This window comes from Apium graveolens, chromosome 3 (genome assembly GCF_009905375.1).
Source record: "Apium graveolens cultivar Ventura chromosome 3, ASM990537v1, whole genome shotgun sequence".
NCBI lineage: Eukaryota > Viridiplantae > Streptophyta > Magnoliopsida > Apiales > Apiaceae > Apium > Apium graveolens.
In genome coordinates this window covers 269,517,278-269,529,363 of record NC_133649.1, presented here as the reverse complement: position 1 = coordinate 269,529,363, position 12,086 = coordinate 269,517,278, and positions in this window count along the sequence as shown.

Below are 12,086 nucleotides of genomic sequence, written 5' to 3'. Positions count from 1 at the left end.
GGTGATTTAAATACTCGCTTAAAAATCTGAGTGATCCGGCTCCGTGATGTATTTTTATTTTCACAACAAGGATGTTGTGTTGATAAAAGAGTTTTTGATTACTTACCCAACACTCGGAAAGTAAAATTCTTGGAATAAATTTAATCCATTAACAGGCATCGCCTGGGAAATATCGGTGAGTTTTCCTTTCCAACTATATACGACTTCTTGGTGGAGCCGTATCAACAAGTTTCTACTTGGGGAAAGGGGGAACGAGCTTTACGTTTCAGAGTCATGAATTTCATCTAAACTAGGAGTGGCGTAAGTGGTCGAGTGGCGCCGGCCCAGCCTTATTATATTAACCCAAATGGCCCAGAAGTTCCGCTAAGACGGTCCATTCCTTGGGAGTCCAGCGTTCGGTCGACAAGTAAATCCGACTGTTCTCCTCTACATGTAGAAAATTGTGGGGTTGCACTACTGCAACTGATCATCGTGAGTGGTCTTCCTGGTGCGGCTAATTCCCGTATTGAGTTCATCATCCAGTTGGATATTTCTGCAACACTACCCAGAGCACTTTGATAGAAAGGCTACGGCTGGGCGACTGTTGAGTGTTGGCAGGGTCGATTTTTCAAAATGATGTTTCCATCAAATAAAGTATTTCGTAACTTCATTTCATTTTGATGATATTTCAAAGATTGATTCTATACAAGTTTTGTCTTGTAGCTTAATCTATGGGATGAACTATTTATACCTTGAACGGTGGTAGTTCAAGTAGTACTATAAAAAGATATAAGTATATTGGAGTATCTTGTAACTTCATCTTTTCAACTTATATCTAGTAAATGATTATCTTATGCATGACAAAGATTTTCAGAAAAATGTTGAGACAAGGTTATATATATGAGATCACCTTGCAACGATATTTTTATACAGTTATAAACTGGAACTCTGTGTATATTATACATGATAGAGGATTTCAAAGATTTTGAAAAGTATATATATATATATACTGAATATTTTGTGACTTTGTCGCGTTAAGATATCAAACTTGGTTCATGTTTGCTTGACCAAGACTTTCATGAGTACTATAAAAATGCTCATTTATTGTTAATTATTATACATGTTATTTTGGTGGGCTTGTTGCTCACCCTTGCTTTCTTCTTTCATTACACAACAACAGCTAGACAAGATGAACAGGACCAAGCTCCCAATTCACGAGCGGATAGAAAACGTTCCGCAGTTTCCTGTAGGTGTTGATGCCGTTGTAGCTGAGGTAGGAACTACCAATAGGCTAGGCTTTCAACTTTTGATGTACCAGAATTATGTATATTTATGAATTGTAATAATGGCAAAGAATATGTAAATTTATTCAGAAACCATTTTGAGGTGTAATGACTTATAATTGTGGAATAAAATGACTTGTATTATTTTTGGTATTCATTTTTGAGACTATAACTTGTGGTGTGTGTGTATTGTGGGGTCACAGTATGCAATAGTTGGTTGTTTATTAAGATTAAGTGTTATTAAGGAAATATGGAACTCGTGACAACCCAGATCCCCGACCCCGTATTTGGGGGTGTTATAATTGAGTAGGGTGATTTTCCAAGATTCTTGTTAATGAGATATCTGTTTTGAGTATAGCATGTAGTGTTCACAGCTTCTTCCCAAAAACTTGTTGGCAATTTGGCATCTTGTAGCATTGTTCTAGCTGCCTCCACTAATGTTCTATTTTTCCTTTCAACAACACCAATCTGGTTGAGGTCTCCTAGCTACTGAGAATTCTCGAACAATACCCTTGTCTTTGCAGAATTTAGTTAAAGTTTTATTTCTGAATTCTGTGTCATTGTCACTCCTCAATCTTTTCACATAATTCTTATCTTTAACCTGTTTCTCAATCTTCTTGATGTGTTCAATTATGATGTGTGGAGTTTCATTTTTATAGTGCATAAATTCTACCCATGTGTATCTTGAGTAGTCATCCATCATCACAAGTGCATATTTCTTTCTTGAAATTGATAAGACATTAACTGGTCCAAATAAGTCCATGTGATTAAGTTGCAAATGTGCACTTATGGAATTCACGGTTTTACTCTTGTGACTTGATTTCTTCATTTTTCCCTTTTGACAAGCCTCATAGACCTCATTCTGAGCAAACTCCAGATTTGGCATATCTCTCACTAACTCCTTTTTTTACTAGAGTGTTGATTGCTTTAAAATTCAAATGAGAGAGCTTTTATGCCACAACTTGCTTTGTTCTTCAGATGCCTTGATGTAGAAGTAAAAAATTCCATCCTTATTTGCTGAGTTCAGGTCTGCAATAAATAAGCTTCATTTTCTTACTCCTTTCAAAGCAATTTCATTAGTCTTTTTGCTGATGATTAAGCATTTTCCTTTGTTAAATTTAACATTGAATCCTCTATCAATGAATTGACTGATACTTAGGAGATTTACTTCAAAACCAACAACCAATGCTACATCTTATATGACAACATTTTCAGAAATTAATTTGCCATATCCCATTATGAAACGTTTGTTGTTGTCTCCAAAAGTCACTAATGGGCCATCCAACTCCACAAACTGTGATAGCAGGGCCATATCACCTGTCATATGTCTTGAGCATCCATTGTCTATGATTCGTATGACTTTCTTCATATTGCCCTGCACACAATAAGGATTAGTGTTTTAGCTACCCAAACAGTGTTCGGTACTTTCTTCTTATTAACGGAATATGCAGAATTAGAATGAGTTGATTCAAAAAGAATGATGTTCATTGCTTGATTTGCATGTTCCTTTTTAGCTGTAGACCCAATATTGATTTCTTTGAGGTCTACTTTCAGCTTGTGGAAACTTGTCATTACTTCCATGTTGCAAGGAATGCAATCAAACTTATCATAGAAGGAATAGGGATCTTCAGTCTTTTCTTCACCATTCTTGCATGCTCCCAATCTTGGCTCACTAACAGCTTTTTTACAAAGGTGAGTTAGATGATTTGTAAAGCCACATTTCTGACATTGTTTTCTAGGAGCATCTGCAATAAATGCGAAGTTATTTCTTTTGTTTATCCCAATCTTTCCATTTCTATTTTTCTTTTTCTTTCCTGCATTCTCAGTTTTGACTTCCTTGATTGGCTTTTTAGAAGTTTGATCAACTATGGGCTTTTTCTCAGCTTTAGAAATTGGAGTTGTTTCTGTACATTTCTTTTCATTGTCCTCATCAGCAATTTCTTGCTTTATGATCAACTCTTCTTCACTGAAATTTACTTCACATGATTTGAACATAGGTTAACCAACCTTTCTCAGCATAGGTGGAACATCTTCACTTGCAGTTGCTTTTCCCTTATCACCTTCAACTTTCCTGTTATTGTTCAATGCATCATAATCCAAGCCAATAGCTATGTTAGCACATAGCTTGTTCTTCTCATGATATTGACCAACTAACTGAGATGTATTTCTGAATGATTTCAGTTTTACTTCATTCTTTTCTAGCTTCTCTCTCAACACAGCTTTTATCTCAGTAGCACACTTCAGCTTGTTCTTTAGATATTCATTTTCTTGTTTGACTGTCTCAAGCTCCACAAGTAGTAGATCAAACTTTTGTTTCTCACTCTCAAGCTTCTCATTAGCCTTTGATAACCTACTGACCTCCTCAGTAGCTGCTACCATGCTAGTATGGATGTGAAACATTTTTATGCTCATCTTTTCAACAGTTTCCTTATATTGACTTTCATTTAAGTCAATGATGGTAAGAGTTGGTACCTTTGTTTTTTATGAGGATGACTCTCCTTGCTCCAAGGCCATGAGTGCATAGTTTCCTATATCCACATCTTCATCATTTTCAGAATCATCCCAACTCTTTTCTTCTGCAATATAAGTTTTACCATGTTGCTTTCTTAGAAGAGCCTCATACTTTGCTTCCAATTCAAGATAATCCTTGTCCTTTTTCACTTTCTTTGGCTTGCTGCATTCTGTAGTAAAATGGCCCAATTCATTACAACTGAAGCACCTAATCTTTAATCTGTCAACAGATCCTGTTTTGTAACCATTTTTGCTTCCAGAGTTATACTGCGTTTTTCCTTTCCAACTATTGTCCTTGTTGGATGTTTGTCCCTTATTTTTAAAGAACTTTGGCTTCTTTACTCTAATGTTAGAGAATTTTCTTGCTAAGTAAGCCATGGACCGATCTAACTCTTCCAGTTCATCTAAGGTATAAAATTCATCCTCTTCAAGTTGAAGAATAACTTGCTTATGTGGTTCCTTGTTCTTTTGCTCATTGCTTTAGACAACTAGAGTCTGGATTTCCTGTTCATCATCAGATGACTGGCTTTCATTAACCACTAGAGTACTTGATCCATCAACAATATGCCCTTGACCAGCTCTTAAAGAATTTCTTTGAATCATTTCCATTTTATAGGTTTTTAAGATACCATATAAAACCTCCAGTGTCATTATGCTCAAGTCCATCCCTTCTCTTATAGTTGAGATCTTCTGTTCTAAATGGTCAGGAAGGGTAAGCAAAAACTTCAGGTTAACCTCCTCAGCCTCATAGTATTTGTCATGAAGCTGCAAGTCATTAATCAGCTTATGGAATCTTTCAAAAATATCAGTTATACTTCCTATAGGTTTAGCCATGAAACCCTCATAATGAGATACCAAAATTCTCCTTTGGTTTGACTTAACTTCCTATGTTCCCTCACATAGAATTTTTATCTTCTCCCAGATATGTTTGGTTGTGTCACAGTTGATAATGTTATTGTATATTACATTGTCAAATGACTCTATTAAGATCAGTTGCAGACCACTATCCAGAGAGACTTTCTCCTTTTCAGGTTCAGTATACTGTGAGGGATCTTTAGGAGCATAATGAGCTGGAATGACCATGTCTCCATCTGTAGATTCCTCAACTCTTTCCATGGGGTGAAAGGGCCATTCTTGAGAATCTGAATATATAATCGGTTGGCCATCTTTATAAACAGCAATATTTTCTTTTTCCATAATGTGTAGTTAGATCTGTCAAAGGCAAGAATTTTGATACTGCTAATTTTCTATGTATTCATTCTTCCAAGATCTTTAATCTGTTTGCTTTCAGATTTTTCTATGATACCACTTGTTAGGTAATGAATACAACACAGAGGGGGGTGAATGTATTGTGGATATTTTTAAGGCTTTTTTGAATATTTGTTAGTTGGTGAACAAAGCAGATAAGAAATGCAGCAGTATTATGTTAACTGAAAATAAACAGTGCACACAGTATTTCAAAACTCACTTAATTTTGTATTAAAATCAAGCTAGTGTTTTGCTACAAATCATGGGTTCTTTGTAAGTAAAGAACTCAGCTTCTTCCTTGAGAGAGTTACAAGAAATTCTAGAACTGTTTGATACAATTCTAAAAAGCAAAGGACCAGTGTCTACTTTATAAATTAGTAAACACAGGCTTACACAACATGCAATAAAATTTACTAAACCCTACTTTAAGTTATCTCTAAAGCTTTCCATTTCTGGCTTAGTGTATCTTTGCATATCCTGTGGATCTGTGACTTTCCTTTGTCAGTTAATCTTGGCAATTGATCTTGTACTCTTCAAGCAGTATTTGTAGACTTTTCAATCTAAGTGATTAGATCATTTGTTGATTGATAATCTTGAATATTTAACTTGTCTGCATTCTGTACTTGAGCTTCATATCGAGATCTCCAGTTTGATCTATAGAGAACTGACATCTCGATAAATATAATGGCTTATCGAGATCTCTTAGTTCTCTATACGTGTCTTTGACTTATCGAGGTTTCTGAGTTCTCTATAAGTGAACTTGACTTGTCCAGGTCTCCAAATTTCTGCATGTGAAAGTGACTTTTCGATATCTCTGAGATCTCTATAAACATATTGACTTATCGATATCTCTGAGATCTCTAATGAGAATTTTGACTTGTCGATATCTCCAATCTTCATATCTTCATTTTGACTTGTCGATATCTCTGAGTTCTCTAATGCAGAAATGACTTATCGATATCTCAGAGATCTCTATATACATTTTGACTTGTAGATATCTCTGAGATCTCTAATGATAATTTGACTTGTCGATATCTCCAATCTTCATGTCTTCATTTAGCTTGTCGGTATCTCTGAGACTTCTCTATAAGCTGTTTTGGACTTCTCTATAAGTTGTTTTGGACTTCTCGATAAGTCTTTCTGAAGTTCTCGAATGACTTCTCTATATGACTTGATCTGTGAATTGTAGATATCTCTAACTTAGAACATTTTTCCTAAAACAGATTTATTCAACTCCAAACTTCTTCACAATTTCTCTGAGACATGATCTTCTTGATCTTCTTCCAGAGTTTATTCTTAGGCTTGAGACTGTTTACAGAAAAATTCTTCAGTCTAATCTTTGACATTATTACAGACTCAAGTAATAAAATACAAAATACAAATTTAGATTATCATACAACTAATTCTTAGGGCTGTCAATTTGATTTAGTCTTGTTATAGTACAAGTATGTCTTGCACAACATCAGGCTAAAACGAAATATTAACTACTAACAACGTGGTTAAAAATATTATACAATTGAACCCGGCTAACAAAAAATTAAAATTGAAAAATAATTCTTTGATCGATATAATGACATCGAGCTATATACTACTTATCTGAATTAAAACAAAATAATATTCAACCCATGTTAAAATAAAATTGAAAAGAAGCTAAATTTAATTACATGGATTTATGTTAGGCTCTTTAACCATTATTGTAGCTCACCATATGTATTCTATGATCCCTTATTCGTATCTAGCTACAAAACAGTCATTGTTGTTATAATTGACTTATATAGTTACTCGTTTTCTTTTATTTCTATAATATCCATATAATTTGTATATTATAATATGCATGTAAAAGAAATAATTTGCGCATTTGTATATTAGTGTCAAAATAAAATAAAATAAAATAATATCTAATATCCCTCGTACTAAAAAATACATTTGGACAATTAATCCAAGATAAATCAAGACTAAAGTAAATAATATTTAGACCAACTAAAAAAAAATTAATTTATAATTTACCCGGTCTAAAAGAAAATTATATCATATATCCGAATTTAAACAAATTAAATTAAAGATAAACATAATTAGTTGGATTAGTCGGTATAAGTGATCTTAGGCTAAAATAAAATATTGTGTACAATTGATTCGGGTTAAAATAAGACTAAATCAAATTTACGATAATTCACACTATTAATTCAGACTAAAATTTACCTTTTAATTGAAATATATTTATCGTTTATATACGCATCTTCAAATATCAAGCAAAAATATATTTTTTAATCAGTGATATTATTTTTTATATATATAATGTATCTTTTTCAAAAATATCAGTAAAATATAAGTGTGTGTGTGTGTGTGTATAATTATTATCAAATTATATTATTAAAATTTTTAAATGACAAATTTTGTATCTTAAAATTTTGAATTCATGGTAAATTTTTAAAAAATATGGGTAGTAAAATAATTTGTGTATCGTATGGTTTCTAATAAACTAGAAACTCTCACGATATAATTAGACATCGATTGACACTTCCATATTTAATAAAACACTAGGAGTCTTAGTTGATATAGATAGTAGATATCCTGACTCCCGGTATTCACTTTGAATCCAATACCAAACCTAAAATTTGTGATGAGATGTATATCATTGGTACCTACACACTAATATCTCTTCAGCTAAACCACTAATAAAAAATACTTCAACCTCCATCAAACTCGACTGTAGTTTAATCGATTAAATTTTATTCGTTAATTTTTTTTAAATCAGATTTATGATTAGATAGAATAATAATAGTTATTATATAAATTAGTCAAAAATTTATATCTTATCTACAACTTAATTAATTTGAAATTAAATTATTCTAATTGAAACATGTTACCTATTTAATTGGTCCGGGTATATATTTTCTGGAACCTATTTGGCTAGTTTATAAATATTATTTATTTTAAAACCTAATTATTATAAATAGTTATTTTAATATAATGAAAGATATATTATGCTATACTTACTCAAATATACTAATTATTTTAAAAATAAAATTAATAAAATGTTAAATTAAAAATTATTTAAAACAACCGTGCATCGCACGGGTTTTAGGCTAGTACCAGTTAAACCTCGATGAAGTAATAATCGATAAAGTAATAATTTCGCTAAAATAATATTTTTCTCTGATCCCAACATAATAGACACAGTGTATCTTTACTCCCGATAAAGTAATAAATTCGCTAAAGTAATATATTTTCTTGATCTCGACCCTATTACTTTAAAAAGGTTTAACTTTATAAGTAAAGTAAAAATACCCTCATTTTAGTATCAAATATACAAAGGTAAATATTTCAATTTCATATATTAACTTCATTTTCTATTAAAAAGTAATTCTGCTTTTACAATTTTATCCTTAATATGACTTTTTTTAATTTTTGATTGATTAGTTTCGCCCAAAAACTGACCGTTCAATCCCGACTTTGACCGCTTAAAACGTTTTTTGTCGATTTTGACTGATTTAATAAAAACAATCACCTAATTAACCACATAGTCTTAATTCGGGATATTTACCGCCTACCTCCTACCACCTAGCGCGTGTTGGGACAATGGGATCTCGACCCTGCGTTTTACGATATGAATAACTATAGAGAGTTCGAACAAAAGGTTAACCTTAATCGCCATGGCGCAAGCGATTCAAATTCACGTTTTCTATAGTATTTCTCGATTCTTCTAGGACGAAGTATGGGCTTTGATCTCCCAAGGTGTACATGTCCTGATAGCTCCGAAAATCCAAAACCCTAGTTGGCTCCTTGAGAAAAAACTGGCTCTCTCTCTCAAACCCTAGGACGTTTTTGTGTTCTCGTGTTCTCACGTTCACGCCACCTCTAGCTTCAGGAGAATTAGAATATTTATAGGCTACAGTAGGGATCATGGATAATTAGCTCGGGCCTTCAAATGACATTTTGGGCCAAGCCCAATGTCATTAAATGTTAATTCAATCCACTAACGAATTAAAACCTAATTCTGTAATTTAATCTTTTAATTCGGCTCTCATATAATTTGTTTATTAAATTCCCCATGTTTAAGATATCGCATGTCCATTAATTAAATTAATTTCTGACAATTAATTTAATCATCTTTTATCCTTGATCATCCACTCAACCTTATAATTATGCAAGAACAAATCTGCCTGCAGGACTAAAGCATAATTATCTTTATGAGTTTTCAAGAGGACATCTTCACCCGAATATATTTTTCGGACATGGTTTCCTTTTATAGTCAATATCTTACTTTGTATATAATATCATTGCCCAATACATAAATTCGTAATTTAAAATAAATTACTTAATGTATGAATCAAGGTATGTGCATTAAATACAAGTGTCAATCACTATATCCGGATTAAGAACCTAAGCAATAATAATATCGTAGAATCTTAGTTCTTCTTTATTGTCAGAATAAAAGAAAGAATTATTTTACTATTTTGATCCCTTTCAATAAACAAAAAGTATATAAGTATTATTCAATAGTCAAGATAAACTATTTCTAAATAATACTTCAGTCATTCCAGTGGTTTGTCTAACACCACTTAGACTGTGAACCTTTACTATATTATATAAGGAGTCTGACAATCTAATCTTCTGTTATCCCATTTGATACTAGATTATCTACAATATATAATATACAGATAATGTGAAAACATGCATTCAAGATTCTCAAAAGATTATTATATACTTTAAACGAATAGTTCAATATATACCCTAACAATCTCCCACTTATACTTAAGCTATTTTTTGAGTATATCAGTGTTTATTGCAATCAATCCACCATCAACTATATAACTATCTGACCAAGTGTCTGACTCATATCGCTTCCACGTGCTCCTGAAAATCCTTAGTTGGCAAACTCTTCGTGAAAGGATCTGCCCGGTTATCCTTTGATTTCGCAGCCTTATAGGCCCGTGGCTCCTTGGTATTTGCCACAGCACCATTATTATCACAATAAATCATGATTTTCCTTGGAAAATTAGGAGCTACATCCAAATCCAGCAAAAAGTTTCGAAACCATATAGCCTTTTTCGGCTGCCTTAGAGGCTGCCACATACTCGGTGTAACGCCCTCCAGACCCGGGGTATAAGTCTGGGGGTTACTAGCTAATCACCAAACCTGTATAGTTTGATTAACAATTAATAAAGAAATGAAATTAAACCCCTTTAACACTAACCAGGATCTTTTTAGGTTGAAGTATGAAAACAAAAACCACTAACTACTTTTATTACAAACCAACATTCAAAGTCTCACAAACTCTCTTTATTACAAACCATTGTCTAATTCATTTTAAGCTAAGTTCAACTTTTATTCAAACACACACACCTACTATCTATCAACACTCCACCTGCTCGGGAAACTCAAAGCTTTCTTCCTGGATTGGGATCAACACCTTGGGTATAAGAGGATCCCGAGGCTTGACTCGCTTCTTTACCACTCGAGTCCTGATTGGTTTCATATTCCTTCTTAACTGAAAACAATAAGGTGAATAACAATAAAAGGGGTGAGCCAAAAGTTGCTCAACAAGTCCACAAACATATAAACAGTGTTAAAGCATTTTAAATGAATCCGCCATCCCAGGTATATCTGCCAAGATATAACCTCACGAGAATAGAAAGAAGGCCATTACTGGCGAGTATAAATAAACTAAACTGGACACAAGTTTTGCTGATCAGACAGAATATAATGCAGATCCATATCTCAGTATATAGATCCAGTCGGGTACCCAGGCACTACGGCCCACGTCGAGGCACCAGTCATCCTGGTCCTCAGGGTTAAGACACACTCAATCCCAAAATATCCTTATCCAGTCCATCGCTTAGCAACCGGGACAATCGGTATGCTTTGATATATTCCAAACACTAGAATATATCAATCTCCATGTGTTACCAACAGAATATGAATCAAGAATCCAAAGAAACGGAGAAATCAAGAATTGAAATGAAATATGAACAAAGGAATAGGGATTGTATATTAGTGATCAAAAACAATAATCAAGAGAATGTAAATGTGATAAATATTTGAATCAATATAACTATTTCGAAAGTAGAATAGAGGAAAAACTTGCCTTCTGCGCGACTTACTGCAATTGAATCACTTATGTCTATCACCTTGGACTATTACCGACTCAACTGGCCTGGCTGGCTTAGCTTCTGTTGGCAAAACAGACTGGTTAAGTCACGTCGTACTTTATTTGCATCTTGAATCGACTTCAAACTGATCCTAACATCTACCCATGCGCTTATGACTGACTCATGTATTACATATAAGCAAGTAAGACTCGATTAACCACGTAATACACATAAGCACATAAGCACATAATCATTTTTATGGTTAAAATAATTTTTAAAACTAAAATCGACTCGCTGATTGCTCAACTGATCGTTATCTGACTCGTTTCCCATTTTTTCGGAATTTTTCGGACTCGTCTCGGCACGTAACTTGACTGATAATCAAACAAGTCACAAAATCAACTAACTTCTAAAAATAATTAAGCTTTGATATTATTTTTAATGAAAATAATTCATTTTTCTGAGTTAACAGGCTTTCGTTTCACGCAAAACGGACTAACGGTTGAATTATTATTAATTAAATACTGATAATTCCATTTATTAATCATTATAAATAATTATTACTAATTTTTAAAACGCAAAAATATTTTTAAATCATTATTTAAGAAAATCAGAATTAAAAATAATTTTTCTATAATTTTTGAAATTAAAATGAATTTATTATGATTTACTGAAAATTATTTGATTAATTATCAAAATAATTAATCACTTTTAAGTAATTAATAAGTAATAAATAAATAATAAATAATTAAGTAAATAATTCAATCTGATTTTTAGAAAATAATTCAGAATTATTTATAATATAAATTAATTAATTAATTAATTAATTAATCAATTTACAAAATAAATAAAACTGATTTTTAAAATTAATAAAAATAAAATCAAAATCAAAATTTCAGAAACAGTTGTCAGAAATTGGTTTCTGACAAAAACAGATCAAAACCGGGTAATCTGAACGGGTCAAACGAGTTGG